The sequence below is a fragment of the Meleagris gallopavo genome, chromosome 22 (genome assembly GCF_905368555.1).
Source record: "Meleagris gallopavo chromosome 22, MGAL_WU_HG_1.1, whole genome shotgun sequence".
Classification (NCBI taxonomy): Eukaryota; Metazoa; Chordata; class Aves; order Galliformes; family Phasianidae; genus Meleagris; species Meleagris gallopavo.
In genome coordinates, this window is record NC_139425.1 from 236,425 (window position 1) to 255,542 (window position 19,118).

At 49.3% G+C, this 19,118-nt stretch overlaps 1 long non-coding RNA gene across 1 annotated transcript; it reads left to right on the forward strand.

Annotated features, from left to right (window-relative positions):
- Positions 1-1,736: 1,736 nt before the first annotated feature.
- On the forward strand, positions 1,737-17,324 carry LOC146542901 (uncharacterized). The gene is made up of 3 exons (XR_014887810.1): positions 1,737-14,029; positions 14,962-15,119; positions 16,048-17,324. It is a non-coding gene; the product is annotated as an uncharacterized LOC146542901 (long non-coding RNA).
- Positions 17,325-19,118: the final 1,794 nt, after the last annotated feature.

Here is a 19,118-nt window from a genome sequence, read left to right on the forward strand (position 1 = left end):
CCACCCAGCTGCCATTTAACATTGTAGATTGTAGATTGACTTTGTAGTTGCCATTCAAATGGAATTTGTTTGGCTGGTATGATACCCTGTACGAATTGATGCAGTCAGTGGCATTAGGAGTGAGCTGATACCTTATGCAACAAACCTCCATTCCCACATTCAGCTATGTTCAGGCCCTTGCTTCATGAATTGCTGCCATACATCCATCCCAATGGAAGCAGAGCCCAAGCCTGACCCTGGTGGCTATGGCTCTGAGGGGACAATATCCTTTTGGAAATTGCTTCTAATTTGGGCAGCTTCTAGAGACAAAAGCCTCTTGGAAAGCATCGCTGGAGCCTGATCCATAGACCTGCTTTAGCCTCATGCATCACCTCATTGTTTCATCCCCCCCCCCGCCAAGCACCATCACTCAGTTCTGACTCCTCCATCCCCAGTGACAAGGGCACCTGGCTGAAGGCTTCTCAAGTTGGGGCACTATCAGAATTTAGCTGAGAGTGGCAGTGTGGAAGGAAACAGGAACTGGGGAAAGGATAATGCAATATCCACTTTTCTGCCAGCCTTCACACCCCAGAAAAGGAGAGTGGCCAGCTAGGGATAAGGCTCAAACACCTCTTGTAGCATATTCTTGTGTCTACACACAAACTACTGGAAGGGCTCACAGAGAGGTCTGCAGTACACAAAGCCGGGTGCTAGCAGGTCCCTGTGCTCATGGCAGCACTTTGCCTCTGTTAGGATTAGAAGTGAAGAAGCTGTGGTCCTTCAGCACTCCCGCTCTGACCTCCTGTGTTCTTTCATCTCAGCAGACAGCATAGCCTTTTTTCCCCTAGAAACTCTTGAACTGTGTGTATAGGAACTGCTGAATCATGGCCTGAACCTCTGATTGATCACCTGAGGTGAGCAGTGAGTCAGCCATGGGAGCACAGGTGAAGGCAATTCACCTGTGCTGTAAGAAGGGGTGGAGCCTGGCTGCACCTCTCCTAGAGCCACTGAAGAGCTGATTGTCAGTGGGGAAGGGTTTCTCTGGAGATCCACTCTACTGGAGTTTCATAAGTGAGCCCGGGATATGGTACGCATCCTATCTTTTGCTGCTTTGGTGTAATAACTGTGCAGCCAAGCCCTCTGGTACATCTCTTGACTATGACATCTGTACATTCGTTGATTGTACAATGGTGTAAATCTGAGCAAGCTTTCTAGTTTTGGGGCTGGGATGTGGGAAATGCCTTCTTCTTTAATGTCTGCATCTGAGCAGTTTTTCTTCTTAGAAAATGGGAGGGTGAACAGAGAACATCAATTCATAATGCAGCCTTCCTTTCTCTTGTTTGGTGACTAGTGAGGGGGGGAGCACAAACTCTCAGCTTCTGCCAACTAAATGATACACTGTCACTAGAGCTCTGAAACAGGAAAATGCTTAAGAATATCTTTAATTCCAGAGCTTGGAGTGAATTCTCACAACTGTGGAATAAGGCTGAGGCCCATCGGGTTCCTGGAGAAGCTCTCCTACCCCAGCTCTGCAGCTATGGATCCACAGCCCATATGCTCCTCTCCACTCTCTGGCTGTCCATGGCCAAAGACTGGCCTTCCCAGTGGCTCAGGCTTCTTGCAGAGGCAGGCAACGTTCCTGGAGATGTGTGGAGAAGTGACTACAGGTTTCAGTTTGCTTTATGTTTCCTTTGCAAAGCTGACCACACACTTGAATTTCTCCATTTGCTTCCTGAAGTTCAAAGCCAAGGTGAGGAGCACATTTAGACTGAATGACCTAACTGTGTTTAGTCTTTCAGGGCAAAAATGAAACTATTGCATGCCTTCCAGAACAGAACACCAATGGGACGTTCGGGTTGCAGTTCCCACGCAGGGTGCCTGGTGATTTCTGGAGCTCCCTCAGTGCTGGAGACACCATGCAGGGCTGGCAGACTGGGGCAGGACCTAGGGAGCCACTGGGATGCTGGCAGCTGCGACAAGACCAAGCTCAGATCCTCAGAAGCCTTGACTCAGAGTTATGTGGCCATGCCCAAAGGCTCCCTCTCCTCCCTGCCCCTTCTGTTCCTTTGGGCACCACCCTTCTCCCTGCCCCACAACTCCAGTGCCCCACAAATGCCCTCACTGTCATGGAGCAGGACAGCGAGGAAGGGAGCAGAGATAGGGCCAGCCAGGCACTCCCTTTCTCACCATGGAGAGTAGGGCACTGCTGAGCTGGAAGGCATTGCCTCTCTGCCCAGCGGCTGCATTGCATTGCTCATCTCTCCTCCTCCCTGCTGCTGCCCTCATTTGGCTGATTCTGTAGATGAAAAGTGGCCTTTAAAATATAGGACAAGGTCACGCTTCTCTTCCTGCAGTCACAGCCCTGTGCGGCTGTGCCCTGATGCTCACTAGCAGCAGCTTTGAGGAGGCACAGTGCAGGTGCTGAATGCCCTGTGGGGATGCAACAGCAGCAGTGGTACACAGGCGGCAGCAGCAAGGGTGCAAGTTGGTGGTGATGGGGTGCCCACCTCCAGCACTACCACAGCATCCACCCAGAGAGGCTCTGGACTGGTAGCTGGGAGGCTAGGGCTGGCCTTCAGTTGTGCTGCTGCTGTTCCAGAGTGGGTTTCTTTCCATCGTGTGTCCTCTGCACCGTTTCCATGAGACATATTGACAGCTTTGTGCCGTGCAGTAGAAATGCACAGTCCTGCTTGTGGGTCTCCAGAGCAGAGGGAGTTGGGCTGATGTGTTTGTAGTTGTTCCTGGCCCAGTAGTGCCCTCCACTATGGGAGGAAGGTTGCTTTCCTTGCAAGCAGGAAACACTGCTCTTGCTCACCACCAGTTCCTGCTTGCCCCTCCTGGCACTGCCAGTACTAGTTACAGCTCTGTTTGTCCATGGTGCATCTCAGCAGAGGAACAGGCATGCCAGTAGTCCAGTAGCTTTCAGAGCTGATACTTTGCAGACTAAGAAATGTGATGAGAGTTAGGTGGGCATGTTGTGTTTGTGAACAGCATTAGAGTGGGACACAAGGGTGCTGTCTGGGAGGGCTCACCAGTGTTAGGCTGTCCTGAGTGCTCCTTACTGCGCCTTCCTGCTCCTATTGTCGCTGCTAGACATTGTCATCTGTGGTCCGAACTGTCAGTGCTTCAGCCTGCCTGAGCCAAGGCAAAGTGTGCAAATGAACTTCCCTGGGAGCAGTCTAAGCCTGAAAGTCATCTGCTCTCCCCACAAGCATGAAGAGATTGAAAATAACATGCTTGCTATCTCAAGGGGAAATGAGTCGAAGGCAAAGCCTCCCAGAAGCAAACACTGAGCAGCAGAACTCCATCTCGATGAGAATTTTTCTCACTGCAGTCCCCGCTGGTTTTCCAGGTGGATGCCAGGACTCCCATAGCGCTTTCAGTTAACAGAGGAAGAGAAACCTGATGTCCTGGCCAGCACAACAGACAGGACTGTGTCAGCAGCTTGGACAGCCCTGGGCACTGCACAGACAACTGTTCTGCTTCTTGGAGTTGCTGTGTGCTGCCAGGATCTAGCTCTCTGACAGGAGTGCTCAGTGTTCCCAGGAGAGGGCAAGCTGCTGCCCCATCCCCAAGGACTGCTGTGTTCTCCACGGTTCTGCATTGTCCAGCTGGAAGTGATCCCCCCCAGGGTAGGGGAAGAGGCAGCGCTGGCCTGGATGCTGAGTGCACTTCTCACTGAGCTGTTGGCTGAGTGCCTTCTACCTGCACACCTTTCACAGAAATCTCTTGGAAAAGAGCTGCTATTGCTGAAGAGAGGCAGCAGGTTGTCAATACACAATAATCAGATGTGTGCCTCTGAATGTAGGACAGGGTGGACCTGTAGCTCTCAGTGTTCTTGAATTGAGTGGTGTCTGAAAGCCTCCTTTCACCTCTCTGAATAGCAGTGCAAGGCTCAGACATTTGCTGCCAGCTCCTGACTGTCAGATCGGTGGATCTGATGGGTCCCCATTGGTGCAGTACTGGAGGTAGGACAGAGCTGCTACAGGGGTGAACTTGGCCTCCTGGAGTCGAGAAGTAATTACTGTAACATGGCCCTCATGGACCTGGCCCTCTGAGTGGTACCAGGTGAAGCATCCAAAGGACTGATCTTTCTCCAGCTTGAAATTCCTGTCTCTGCTTGAAATGTCTGTCTCTGGCTGAGACTGGAAGATGCACCCTTTGCGCAGATTCTGTCTAGGAGATGATGCAGAAGTCCTAGGGGTGACTGTCTTGACAAAGGGGTGTCTCGCTGATTTTTCACATTTCTCAGCAATGCCTTTTGGCCCAAAGACACTCATTATTTATATCTTTCAAAGCCAAGAACTCTGAATTAAGAATTTATAACTTCATTAGAGTATTTTGTTTATTTGCTTCCCAATTTATACTGGGGCATGACAATCATCCTCCTATCTTTCTGTTAAGGAGTTAAGCCCATGACTAGCTGCTAATTTATTAGCCCCCTTGACAGTGCATAAAGCTGTCTGCAATTAGGTGTTGACCACTCACACAGTGATCTTTGGGTTTGTCCTACAGCTTGGGCTGTGATTTTAGCTGTAGGAGGGAGATGATTGGCTTGATCCTTCCCTACTTGTTGTCCCTTGGTCAATCAGAACTTTACAAATAACTGAGTTGTGCTTGATTATGCTTTGGGTCCCTTCCAACCTGGAATATTCCATGATTCTACAATAATGAGCCTGTTATCATACCAGAACCCTGGGAAGTTGGTATTTGTTATCAAAGTGGAAAGACATGCCCTGTTTTACCTGCTTGTGCCAGGTGTTTCTCTGCCACCTTGTAGTGCTGTCAATTGCAAAGAACAGAAGAGGCTTGGAAGATGTCTCTTTGAAACCATAGTGTTTCAGGGTGATCATTCTAATCTTTTGTATGGTGTAGAGCTGTACAAAAACATCTCTCGTCCATGCTGTGATCACTGGACAGGCTCCCAGCCAACTGATGTAATGCTGGCATGAGGTGTTTACATCTTCAAAGTCATTGAAAAAGTACCTCCAAGCTCCTGAATGTGCAATGTCTGAGACCCTGTTTGGCTCTCAGGTGTCAGATCAATACCTACCATATCTCAAACAGCAATGCCCAGAAAGACTTGGCTCTGTAGAACCCATTAAAGTGGGAGCCTTCCATGGGTGCTAGTCAACAGAGCAATCTAGCCTTCAGGTTAGTATTTTGGGGTAATCTCCAAAAGCATTACAAATACCTCGGTTCTTATGGAGTATTACCAATGGAGCTTCTTGTACTTGACATGGAGTTGATATAAACTGGCTCCATTAAGGACTTAAACCCCTCTCAAAGACTCAAGCAACTTGATGCCTTTGGCTTCAGGATGGGCTACAGCATGAAAATATAGGCAAATGTGGAAGCTCTATTCAGGCAGATCCCAAAGGTGCTCAATAAATCCATAATAGAGGTGCAATTGTTTGCTCTTTCATGCATATGGTCACAGAAGCTGCTGACAAACCTCCTTGATTCCACGTCCTGTTCAGTTCTATCGGCCTGTTTGGCCCTGCTGCTTCCAGATGTCCTGAGTGTTTGTAAGACTGCTGTCTGAAGACTCTAAACCTGCCTATCTTTATTCAAATAAAACCCCATGGTTTTGGGGTTTAATACATCAAAAGTGTATATTTTGGCCACTCATTTACACAAAATATCCATAACTTATTGATATTTGTTCTCTCATAAGCAAAATGTCAGGTGGCTCACAATTGCTTACTCTTGGTGCCAACAAGTTGAGGGAAGTAGACATAGTGGGGATAAGCTCTTCCACACTGCTTCCAACAGGGACTCTGGAGAAGAGCTCTGCTGTAAAGCACTATCAGTCATTATTAAATATCATTAAACTTCTCCCAGAAGATTGGCATCATGAAAATTTTGTATTGTACTACTGCATTTTAGTAAGGCTGGGCAGAGTGCTTAAAGAGGTCTTGAGAAGGATGCAGGAAGAAATCTAAGCCAGGCCAGGCAGTCAAGAAGAATTACAGTGAAACCAGACCAGAATGATTTCAGGCTGAGAAGTGACCTGTGGTGGACCTCCAATTACTCTGCCAAAACAATACTGATGTCTGAAGCATCTATTTGATTTTGGGGGCATGGATTTGGGAAGTAGCTGCTTGTTGCTGAAGACTGTAGAAACTCTGACCCAAGATGACCCTTTTATTCCTCTACAAGTGAGGGTAGGGAATGAATGAAAGGAATATAAAGGAGACTTGTACTTCTGGTCCCACTGCAGCTCACAGCAGCAGATGAAAATAGGAACAAGAATGTGGTAGGCATTGGCTGCTGCCTGCTGCTGCTCAGCCACTATAGGCAACGTCAAAGAAACTGCCTCAGTCTGTCAATAACCATCAATTCAGCAAAACTGAAAAGATCAAAGCTTCCAGCAAAGGAGAGGTTTATTGTGCAGGCCCACTAGGGTCTGTAAACTCGCTTCTACGAGAGATCAAAAGCTGAAAGGGTGCATGACTTGTCCAAACTTCACTTTTGGCTTCACAGGCCCCATAGGCATTGCCAGCCTTACACTCTTTTGGGAGAAAGAACCAAAAGCTGCTATTCCTCCAATCCTTTAGCCTCAGGCAAAATACCTGGGTATAATGATATTCCTTGGGAAAGGAGGGTTTAAGTACAGAAAGCCTAGCTGACAGTGAATGATGCATTGCTGTACAGCAACAGGACCACTCTGTTTTTCCTAACAGAGCTGTGACATGCTGGACTCTGTCCCAGGGCACAGTGTTACAGATGGAGTGAGAAAGAGACACAGAGAAGAGAAGCCTTCTGCGTAGTGGTATATGGTCCAAGTGGCAGGTACTGCAGACAGTAGCATCACCCCTGGCCAGGGGGTCATTCTGGTCATCTTCCAGAGCCTGCTTTGCATTCACACTGCCTGGTCCCAGTAAGGAGCAGTTGGCACAGCCAAGTCAGTGCCCACACTGCCAGCACATTCCCATTTGTGTGGGGGCTTTGGGAATTTCCCATGAGTGGGAGTCAACTGATTCATAGAATCACAGAATTGCTCAGGTTGGAAAAGACCTTAAAGATCATCAAGTCCAACCAATGAAGTCTAAGCTCTGCTAAGTGATAGACCTGAAAGTTGAGCTGCAACTCAGCAATAATTAATGAAGTACTTGTTTTAATGTCTGTCACTAACTGCAAAAGCAGAAAACGCAGCATGACACTGCAATGGCAGATGATCCGTGACTCCTCATTTCGAGATATGACAAAAGGGAGCAGGATACCTGGCTTCCATCCTGCTCTCAATGATGCACCCACAGGTCAGACTCCCTTCTGTAACAGTTGGATTGTACGAAGGATTCCTCTTGCAGATTGCACCCGCACTGCAATGTAGGAGCAGCGCTTGGCATGAACAAACTTCTCTCCAGTCCAACTCATCAGATGTCATAGGAAGATAATTTTACACTGTGGGGCCACTGCAGCTGTAGCAGGCAGCCTGGTGGTAATCTCTTCACCTGACCTTTGGACCTTATGGTCCTTTATCCATAGCCTTTCACAGAATCGCAGAATCGTAAGGGTCAGAAGGGACGTCTGGAGAGGTCTCAGGGATGCTGGTGGGTTTCCTCTGGGATAACCTGGTGTTGGTCACAGGAACTCTCACTGGCATACAAGTGTCCATCTCCGTTTCAAAGTCTCTTCCTCAAAGCCTTCACCTGAATGTAGGGGCCTCCCCCTCCTTCCATTTCTGCCCTCCTCCTAAGGGCTGGCCCAGTGCAGCTCCTGCAGGCTGCAGTGCTGCTGGCTTTCTGATATCACTCACAGGGTGCTCTTAGCCAGAGGCAGCAATGTCACAATAAATACCCTCTTGGGTGCACATGGGAGGACAGAGATGGAATTGCATTGCCCCCACCATCAAGCTCCTCAGACAGAGCAGATGGCCAAGCAGAGCCATTCCATCATCCTTTCTGACATGGCTGTCCCCAACCCACCCTGAGCCCAACCCTGTGGTCCGGGCTCCTGCTCAGCACTCTATGCCCAGCTCTGCTGTGCAGCATGGGGCTCAAGTGCTCTCGTGGCACCTGAGATCAGCCCTGTTCCCTGAGACATCACACAAGTATGGCTGGGGGTGTGTGCAGGGAATTTATTAATAACCTGCCTGATTTCACCTGCCTGCTCCGTCATAACAATCCCAGACATACTGTCTTTCCTCCCCCGTTTTCCATATGCTAATGCTTTCCTCTCACCTGCCAGGGGCGGCTAATAGATTTCTTCATGTCAGCCTGATAGACAGCCCTTTAATTTTCTCCTCCTGCAAACTGCGTGGTCCAGGAGAAGGAGGTCATCTGCCAGAGGAGGTCACGTGGTCTGGTGTGTTTCCAAACCATTTGGGGCCCTGAGCGGAGGGAGCCAAGCCATGGTTTGGGGCAAGTGGCTCCAGGTCCCTGCGCCATGCTGCTGTGCCCAATCCATCCCAGGGGTTGCTGGCCATCAGCAGCAGGTGCTGCACTGTCCTGCACCAGCTCTTCCGAGCTGGACAGAGCTGTGCTCTGGAGCTGTTGCTCATGGCTCCTGGAAACCTTTTCTGTCTTTGCTCCTTAAAATGGCTCTGTGTGCAGCAGGGCGAGTCTGGACACGGCCCAGGCCAGCTGAGCACTTGGCTGCTGCAGCACCAGATGGTGCAGGTCCTGCAGGCAGCAGGGCTGCAGTAGCCCAGGGAGGGACCATGGGGCCACGTAAGAGTGGGGGCAGGAAAGGCCAAGTTTAGGCCTTAGAAGCTCCAGAGTACCTTTGCCTCTCCTGCCTGCCGCTGCCCACAGGGTTTTTCCCCTTCCTGTCCTTAGGCCAGCAGGGGGCTGAATCCATCCCCTGCAGGATGCTGCTTGCTTTCCTGTATCCCTCTGCATTCAGTTCCACAGATCCCCAAGCAAAGGCAGTTCTCATGCTGTCCTTTGCTTTGTTTTAAGGCCTTCAATAACCAAGAACTTTCAGAAGGTCAAGCATGAGGCATAAACCTCCATTTGTCATTTGTTCTGCTTGGCGTCTGTTCTGCCCACTGCCCTGCAACAAGCCCAAATGTTTCCCCTCTCCACACCCTTCTCCCAGCTAGTGGAGGAGGCTGGTGTCCTGACCAGGACCTGCAAAGAGCTGGAGATGGGCGCCAGCATTCCCTGGGCCAGGCTGGGCAGCGGGGGCTGGTGCTCAGCAACCCCCAGGGCCCTGGCGAGGCCCTTCCCAAGCACCCTATTGAGCCTTCTCTCTCCCCTCAGGCTCCCAGGTATCAGGCTGTGTTTCTCACTAGTTATTACCCATGTTGAGCACCTCCCTCTATTCTTGGTCCTTTCGAGCATCTTTCATTTCCCAGGCATTCTCCTCTCCTCTCTCCCTTTATTTTTAAACTAAAAAGGATTAAAAAAAAAAAAAGATAGAAGATGTTTCCATAGGAACTTTGGTGAGAAGCTGATCCCGACCTCATTATTTGCTCAGTGAAAGGAACTTTATTTTCATCTGTTTGTGTACATTGTCAGATTTTGTCTAAACCTACTTTCCTGACTTTGTACAGTGCGTTCTTTTAATCTTCATTTCAAATGCATTCATCCCATGGCTTAATTTATCCCATATTGTGATCAAATTTAGCTGAAAGCGATCTGCTTTGCCAATTTTGAATATTCATCAGCTGCCTCGTTCATTCACCAAAGCAAACCCCACTCAGAGCGGGCGGCCATGGCTGCAGCAGCCTCTGCCGGGTGCTGGCGAGTAGGGCAGTGCTCAGGGTGCTGCTCCCAGAGCTGCCCCCCAGCCCAGTCAGAGCTGTGTGCCTGCTGCTGGCAGTGCTGGCAGCCCCGTGCCATGCTGGCAGACTCACTGGGAATGGGTGGCCCCGACATGGGCTGCCTGGCTGCATACAGCGTGGTGTGATGCAGTGTGGGGCCGTGGGGTGCTGGCACTGTTGGTTTGGAGCTTGTCTGAAGGAAGAGGAAAGGAGGCTGCCCAGCCCAGGGGAAATCATGAGATCAAGAGGTAGAGGGTTGGATGCCTTTGTCAGGGTCCCCTATGGGGCCCAGAGGTGGTTGAGGACAACTCCACTCTGTACCTGTTTGGAACTTGTGCACAGATAGGATCTTCCCAGTCTCTCCTCATGTCCTAGCCTTGTACATCCAGAACCGTCAAGGTTTCATCCTACATCCTTCTGGTAGCGTGTGAATGTTGAGGGAGGGGGCTGTCCCCACTGCTCTGCTGCTGTGAGGCCCCACCTGCAGCACTGCATCCAGCCCTGAGATAGGCTGAGGGAGCTGGGGGTGTTCTGCCCGGAGAGGAGAGGGCTCTGGGACGACCACCGTGCAGCCTTCCAGTACTTACAGGGAACCTATAAGAAGGATAAGAAGAGACTCTTTACTAACAAAGGGAAATGGTTTAAAACTAAAAGAAGGGAGAATGAGGTCAGATATGAGGAGGAAGTTCTTTACTCAGAGGCAGTGTGGCCCCGGCACTGCAGCCCGGAGCAGTGGGTGCCCCATTCCTGGGGGCATTCCAGGGCAGGTTGGATGGGGCTCTGGGGCATTTGGTCTAGAGGAAGATGTACCTGCCCATGGCAGGGTTGTGGAATGAGATGACCTAACCGTAGCCCAAACCATTCTGTGATTCTATGAATTCAGTATCCAGAGAAAAACTCATGAGATCTTTGGGAAAACACGGTTAGCATGGGGTGTACAATGTGTTTTCTCATAGTGCCCAGCTGCCACTAGGGGACAAGCAGCTCTTTCTATGGGATCATCACTTCTCCCTGTTTTAGTCCTGTCTTGGCTGTGACCATCTGCCCAAAGCACAAAACAAGGGTCCCTGATCTCAGCTATTAACAGTATATCTCAGTATTAACAGTAGTGAAGGTCAACTGTGGTTTCTTTCCTCAAAACTCACCAACTTGTTCTATCTGTGCAAGTCCTGCACTGTGAGCACAGCTCCAAGAGGCAGAGCGGGGAAGCAAGGCCCAGCCTGGGGTCCCTCAGCCACTGTGCTGCTCCATGCAGCCACTGCATGGGGGAAAGAAGCGGGCGGCCCACCAACATCTGTGTTGCTGCTTGTTGGGATTTGGTTTACTCTTCTATTTTCAGGCTACTAGCAAAATGATTCTATGACGAAGTTGAAAGAAAATGACGTTGGTGATGATATTGAGGTTTCCAGAAGGAGCTTTAGTACAGAAACGATACAGGATTGCCCCATTCCCTGCTTTATCTTTGTGTCTGTGCATTAGCAGTATCTTAATGACATGAAAAAGCTTGTTTGAAAACCAGGATGAAACAGTTCTATTCACTAAATATTCATGAAAAAAAAATTTAAAATAAAATAAAAAAATTCCAGGGTGGATTGTTTTGGCATCAGTGTCTCTTCCCACTCCCCCAGGCTCAGCCTCCACAGTCCCAGGGGCCGAAGGAAGGAGAAAGGCAGAACTGCTTGCACCTCACAGAGCCACGTTCCCACAGCCACTCCTCATGGGCGCTGCTTTGTCCCCCGTGCCCTACTGCTGCTGTGCAGATCAAGGGTGAGCACACGTGGGGAAGGGATGCACTCACAGCTGTGCAGCAAAGAGGTGTTTGGTTCACGGTCTCATGGCTGTTATATTACACTTCTCTAGCTGACCACGTCACATCCTTATTAAATTATGCTTTCAGCCTCAGTTTCTTCATCGATAATAGGCATAGTCTAATAAAATCTGGATAATGGATCAAAATGATGTTCTTGGTATATCCAGCTGGAAAATGGGATACCTGTGGTGCCTGTGAGATATTCATAAGCCAAGAACCAGTCTGAGAGCCAAATGGTGGGCTTTTCCAAGGCAGTGCTCAGCACACTCAGCCAATCAGTACAAGCTGTGTCCTGTTCTCCTTCTGGAAGACGTGAGATTGTTAATACGTAAACAAATGAGGTTGCAAAGTGTTTCAGGAGAAAGATCGGAAGCCGTGGGTGAAGAGCCAGCTGGGAGACGGACGTAGCATTACAGTACTGGAAGAAAGCGTGGGCTTTGGGGGTATGAATAGCCCCAAGTAAACACCAGGAGCAAAGGGCCTCAGCAAAGCCAGAGGCAGCATTTCTAAAAAGGCTTGAGCATTTTGTGCATCACCTTTCTCTGCAGAAGGTCCAGTGTGAGATGCCCAGAGTAAGACAAAGCAGAAATTCATGCAAATGCTGCCACCGAATCTCCCATTAAATCCATCTCTCAGTATTAATGTCACTTTACAGCTCTTGCACTCACATTGCACTGCCCCTAGAGACTAGAGATTACCAGGAGGGAAGTACACTGGGGCTTCAAGATGGGCTCCCACAGCATCACGCCACATTACACCAGCTGAGCATCTGTCCCTAATCTGGTTTAGCTGAACGCAGCTCAACAAAACAAAAAGTGGATTGTCTTATCTCTTCTCCACTAACCCAATCTGTGAATCAGATCTGGCTGGTTTCTGCATGGTGTACGAGTTTGCCCTGCAATCACTCAGGAAATCTGTACCATTATTCAGCAGAGTTCCAGAGCCAGCTGTCTCCAGCCTCCTGATGCCACCATTGCCACACCGTGCAGAGCCCTTTGCTATGTGCCTCAGCCATGCAACCCCTGGGCTATTGGGCAGAATAAATGTGCCCTACCCCAACTCCTCTGCATCCTTTTCTGACCACAGTCACCTCCCATCTCCCTTTAGTGGTACAGCGAGGCCAAGAGCAGGATGCATCGCTGTGCTGATTCATTCCTTTATCAGCAGCACTGTCTGCACTGACAGGACTTTGAAGGCACAAGCTGGGAGGTCTACACAGGCAGTTCTCCTATTTTCTGCTCTCCTGGTACGGGTTCTGGCACAGGTGATGGGCGAGGGGAAGAGGAAGGGAAGAGGCAGGGGCATGACCATTGGAAGGTGGCCAAGAACACCTGTATGAATACTGCAGCTCAGGAATCAAGATCTTGTTCCTTCTTTAACTCCAACAAGACTATTTCTGGTTCTTGAATCCTTCAAGCTTGCAAGGTAACAAAACTAATGCTCACAGCCCACGTTCGTTTCTCTACCTGCTTGCAGTAGACAACAGCTTCCAGCCCTGGAGCACAATCTCCAGCCCTGCCTGGACATGGCATTGCTTGCCTGTCTTTCCCAGGTCGAAAAAGCTGCGACAAAGAGCAGGTGATCAAAGATCTTTTTTGGCTGGAGATCTCAGGCTGAGACCGAAGGGGCACCAGCCAAGCACAGCATGGGGCAGTAGCATCAGGTCACTGCTGCAGGGTCCTGGTACAGACTGGCAGTGTGACAACAGGGCATTCCTGCCACCACAACAGCAGGCACAGGGCAAGAGCAGTATTGCCCTAGTAGCTGAGACAAAATATCCTGATAAAAACTCGTTATGCATGGAAGAAAATAAGTGCAACTCAAAGCATTCTGCTCCCCAAGGAAGATGGGGATGGAGAGCATCCAGATGTGGGGATGAGAGCATCTACATCAGGGAACAAGAGGTTGCCTTAGCAGAAATGAGCAGATTAATTTTCCGCCTGCTGCTTGCCAAGGACAAGCTGTGTTTGCAACCTACAACACTGCAAGACATGCAGTCCCTGCTGGAGCCACGTTACACCAGAGACATGCTTGGCGTCTTGCAGCCTACTTTATGTCTCCCTGGCCTTTCTGATTACTTGTTGCTATCAGTTCTTGTCTGTGACTGGTACCAGCTTTTTAATTCCCCAAGCTGCTTGCTAGGCAGAAGCAAATTGCCTGTTGGAATCAAACAAGATTGGATATGAGTTTTACCAGGACAGTCACTTTCTTTTTTTTTTATTTTTTTAGAAGAAAGGACAACCCCCTCCAGAGCTTTCAGAGACAGGTTAAAGGCCACTCAACTCTTCAAGGCTCCAATTTAGATCAAGATTCTTGTTGTGAACGTAAAGGACAGAAAGAGAATTGCCTCTGGACACGTCCAGAGAGCTCTTCCAGAGAGCAGTGTGGTCAAGTGCACCCTCAGCAAGTTTGCTGATGACACCGAGCTGTGGGGTGCAGTTGACATACCAGAAGGATGGGATGCCATTCCAAGGGACCTAGGCAGGCTGAGCAGTGGGCCCAGGTGAACCTCATGAAGTTCAACAAATGTAAGTGCAAGGTCTTGCACCTGAGTCAAGGCAACCCCCATTACCAATACAAGCTGGGGGATGAAAGGATTGAGCAGCCCTGCAAAAAAAGGTTTGGGGTGGGTGGGAAGCTGGACATGAGCCAGCAATGTGCCCTCAGCCCAGAAAGCCAACTGTATCGTGGGCTGCATCAAAAGAAGTGTGGCCAGCAGGGCAAGGGAGGGGATCTGCCTCTGCTCTGCGAGACCCCACCTGGAGCACTGCATCCAGATGTGGAGTCCTCAGCACAGCAGAGACATGGAGCTGTTGGAGTGTGTCCAGAGGAGGGCCACAAAAGTGATCCCAGGGATGGAACACCTCTCCTATGAGGACAGGGTGAGAGAGCTGGGGCTGTGCAGCATGGAGAAGAGAAGGCTGTGAGGTGACCTGAGAGCAGCCTTGCAGTATCTAAAAGGGAGCAATAGGAAAGAAGAGGACAGACTCTTCTGTAGTGATAGAACAAGGGGACATGGCTTCAAGGTTAGGGAGGGGAGATTTAGATTAGATATAAGGAAAAAATCTTTTACAGTGAGGCTGGTGAGGTACTGGAACAGGTTGCACAGAGATGTGGATGCCCTGGAGACTTTAAGGCCAGGCTGGACCAGGCCTTGGGCAACCGGATGGATGTTGTGTCCCCATTGCAGGGGAGTGGGCTAGATGGCCCTCAGAGGTCCCTTCCAACTTTAAGAATTCTGTGATTCTACGATGCTTCTCTCAGATGTACACCTGGCTCAGTTCCCATCCTGTCCCAGCTGCAAGCATCCTTTATACTCATCTGCTGCTCAGCATCATTTGCAAAAGGGGCTGTAGTGGAGGTGAACATTAGATTGGCTTTAATTTCCAGACTTTGTGACACTAAAACACAATGAGAGAGAGGCTGATGTGAGGTTTTGTGTTTTCTGCTGGCTATTCAGGTCTAGACCTCCTGCCCTTCCGGAAACCACCACCCCTCTCTACTCCCTCTGAGCAATGGCAATCAACCAAGCTCATGGTGCTTCCATCTCTCTCCAGTGAAGCCTGAAAACAGGGCTGACAGAACTGGGAACCACAACTCTTTCCTGTAGCAAACAAGGTAGGAAAAAGTCACACAGCTCCAAAACCTTCAGCTCCCTAGAACCTTTACACCTCTTCCAGGTTGCTGTGCAATCCCCTGTGTTTTATGCCCTTTGTGTAGGTGCGCATGCAATGCCCTGTGCAGCAAGTTTTGCTCTTCTGCAGTGCCCCAGCATGCCAGCATTCAGTGCTAAGAACTGCTAGTCACTGAGCTGACTTGATTTTTAATGGCAGAATGAGGTGAGCGCTGTGCCCCAGCGGGACCTCATCTTCCTCCCTCAGCACTGCTGGCAGGAAGAAGTAGAGGTGTGCTCCTTGTTGTGCTTCATCCCTGGGGGCAAGGAGCAGAGGAGTTTGTGCTGGTGGTAACACCATGAGACAACCAGTCACCATTTCTAGCGACTATAGGGTTACTGAGTCCTGGTGGATAAGCAAAAGACAGCATATGCCTCTTGCTACAAATTGGGAGGGTCTGAGATCTTCCATGAGCAGAGTAACGGTGGAGGCTTTCCAGGTTCAGCTTCAGCCATGACAGTTTACAGTGGATTTCAGCCCTCTTGTGCTGTGCTCGCTGCACATAGTACTGGGCTGCAGGTCAGTAATGCTGCCAGCAGCAGGGGCTCTATGTGCTTCTTCACCAGTCCTCAGTTATTCACAGCACACACACTGCTGTGGGCCTTGCACTCCCTGGGCACTCCCCATCTGTGGCTCATCTCATCAGGGCACCAGGTGAGGATATAAGACAGTCCCACATCTCCTCCAGCCACATCAATAGCAACTCAGAGTCTCCCAGCCCTGGATGTAAAGGCAGACTCCATTCACCCCAAGAGGAAGGTGCTCAGCACCTCCAGGGCAAGCACAGACCTACTAGAAGTCTGCTGCAAGGCACGGTATCTTGCAAAGATGGGAGGGATAATTCTAATGGTGCTTTCTTGTTTCTCTTGAAGTTGTGGATGAACTGGAGGAGGAAGACTGTCAGAAGGCAGCTTAATTTCTTACAGTCTGCTCTGAAGCACACAATGTTTTTAATACTCTCAATTAAGTCATGCAGAGGAAGCTAACTATCACAGGGCATTACAGGAAATTGAGAAGTTGCCTCCCCACACAAAACCTGAGCAGCTGAGAGGTGACTCTGAATGAGGTGCAGAAATCAACAGAGCACAGAAGAGTTTGTGGCTTTTATAAATCTAAAGCAGCAGTATTGGAAGGGTAGTGGATCCCCAATAGGAGATGAGATCTCTTAGTAATTCAGATACAGCAGAAAAAGCTCAGAAAGTCAACAGAAAAAAACCACAATCAAACAAAAAAAACTAACACAGAATTAACTGCAAACCAACTAGAATTTGTTCACCAAAGAAGATGTCCAAATTGTCTGGCACTGCTGACCTGATAGAGGATGTGATCATTACAGGGTTGGACACAATGATCACTGGAGGTCCCTTCCGATCTGCAATCCATAATTCTGTGACACCCTGGCTCAGAGTTTACACAGAGCAGTCACCTCCACAGGCAGAGAAGTGACCAATGGGAAACAGCTGTGAAGGGAAACAGATGACCCCTATCTGCATGAAGTTGCCTCAGGTGGGATGAGAAGAAGCTGCTTCAGCATTCAGGGAAAGGAGGAGTGCTCTGGAGGGGCAGTGCACACCATGCAGCAGCCTGGCACTCATCACGCAGCACCGACCCAATGTCATTGGGATGACACCATGGCACAGTGACAGCACTGTGCAGCACCAGCTTAAGTGATGGCAAATGTTAAGCATTTTCATATGATGGCTGAACGCAGTCCTATGGACAGCAAAAAATAGGCACCTTGCTTTCCACTGTGGTGGAATGTGAGAGTAAGTTTCAAGATTGCAGAGAAATAATGAAGTTTTCAGTATATTTGTGACTCGATTTTCAGTCCGAATAAATACATGACCTAAAAATTGTCAAATGAAATGTATAGTGTTGCAATCAGGCATTCAAATCAAACCTTCGATCATCTCTCTCTCCTGAACTTTCACAAGCCCTATCTTAGCAGAGAGAAATATCCCTCGCTTCACAGACATGCCTTATTCATGTCATTGCTTTTTGGCAGTATGTACATTTATAAATAACTATTCTCAAGGATGAAGCACAGGAAAAATAAAATTCCATCAAAAATCACTGACGAATATCTGAGAACTCCCCCAGAACTGCAGCCACCACTGATGGGTACGTTTCGCAAAAACCAGGTCACATATCCCACTGGTTTTATGGCTTTGTTGCTCTGCTTTTTATGTTCTAATAAAAAAATATTAAAAATTAAAATATTTTTATATTCATATATGTTAATGATGTTATATATTATATGAGGGTGGCTCCAAAAGTAATGCCTGCTATTTTATGGTGTTGGTCCACAGTGTCAGAGGTGGATGCTGGTAGTACAACAGTAGATGCTGGACCTTCCCACCAATATCCCATTATGCTTTGTGCCATGCGAGAGATGGCAGCAGAGGGGCAGTCTGATAGCATGGCATCTGACAAGGGAGTGAGCATGGAGCAAAGTTGTGGGATTTAATTCCTCCATGTGGAAAAAAATGGCACCCAGTGACATTCATCAACGCTTGCTGAGTGTTCATGGAGACCAAACAGTGGATGCTGGCACAGTGCAGCAATGGGTGGTGCTTTTCAGCAGTGGCAACAGCAGCAGTGGGGCACCTCTGCTGGTGCAGATGTCTACAAGCACAGCATGCAGGCACTTGTTCATCACTGGTGAAAATGCACAGCTAATGGTGGTGACTATATTGAAAAATGGTGTTATGTAGCTGAGGACTTGCACTAGCTGCGTTACTGTGCTCATTGTATCTGTTGTAGTTTCCATGGAAATAAATAGGAGGCATTGATTTTGGAGCAGCCTACATGCATGTGGCCCAAGGCAATCCCTTTTCACTCAGTGCACCCAGGCAAGCCAAAAGGTTGAACATCATGATCTGAGGGAAACCATCAGAGACCTTGACCAGACCTGGGAGAAGTTTTGCGAAGAGTGAGGACTAATGAACTAAACTCATGAAAACTGTATACTCTGTAAATAACAAGTCTGGAACAGTGATGAACACCGTAAGGTGCCAGACTTGGCTGTGGGAGGTTGTTGTAAAACATCAACTGCAGAGGCAGGAGGAAGACCTGGCCCAGTTGGCAGCTGTGGGAAGTTGACTAATGTCTTCTGGAGCCCCAGGAACACCAAACGGGTCTGAGCAGCAGCACCTGTGCTCTCTCCTGCTGTCACCACAGGGTTTCCTGTAGCTTTGGACCCTTGAGATAGAAGCTTACCCTGGGGATGCAAGGCTGGGAGCTTGGCACTGCCCCTGCCCCAGCGAGGAAGAGGGTCTGGGATGGGCTTCTGCTGCCAAAGGTGAGGTGCACCCTGCAGAGAGAGAGGTGCCCACAGGTCAGACTTTGCTGTGTTGGTGCAGGCATGAAGAGCCACAAATCTGGAGATGTCTGCTTTCCCACATGGAAGGTGGTAACGTGACTCCTGGTGCACAGAGCAATCAAATCCAGGGCCGGCTCTCAGTTTGCATGTATTCTCCTGAGCAAACGTGGGCAGTGCAGAACTGTGCTCTGGCTCTGTTCCACTGCGGCAGGATTTCCTAGGACGGTCCTGGCTGGTGCTTAACTAAAGGCTGAACAAAGAGGCAAAGGAGTCAGAGGCCAGGAAGAAGCCGGGGCCGCTGACCCTGGGCTCTGGGCATTGCCAATACATGGCATCCACCATTTGCAGTGCTGTTCTGTGCCACAAGGTTTTTTACAAACACCCATGGGGACACTACCAGAGCTGTGATTGGTCCCCACAGTTACCAAGGGGCCATAAGTTTGCTGAGACAGTTTCACATGAAGGATCTGTCAGCTTCCAAGGTTGTCTGGCAGCAGGATGATGTGCTCTGCCAAAAGCTGCTGTTATCAGAAAGGGGAGAATGGAAAATGTTGCAGCATCAAAATCCTATTGGTAAGAAGGGGGATGGCAAGGCTTGGTTAGAGAGGCAGCAGCACGTTT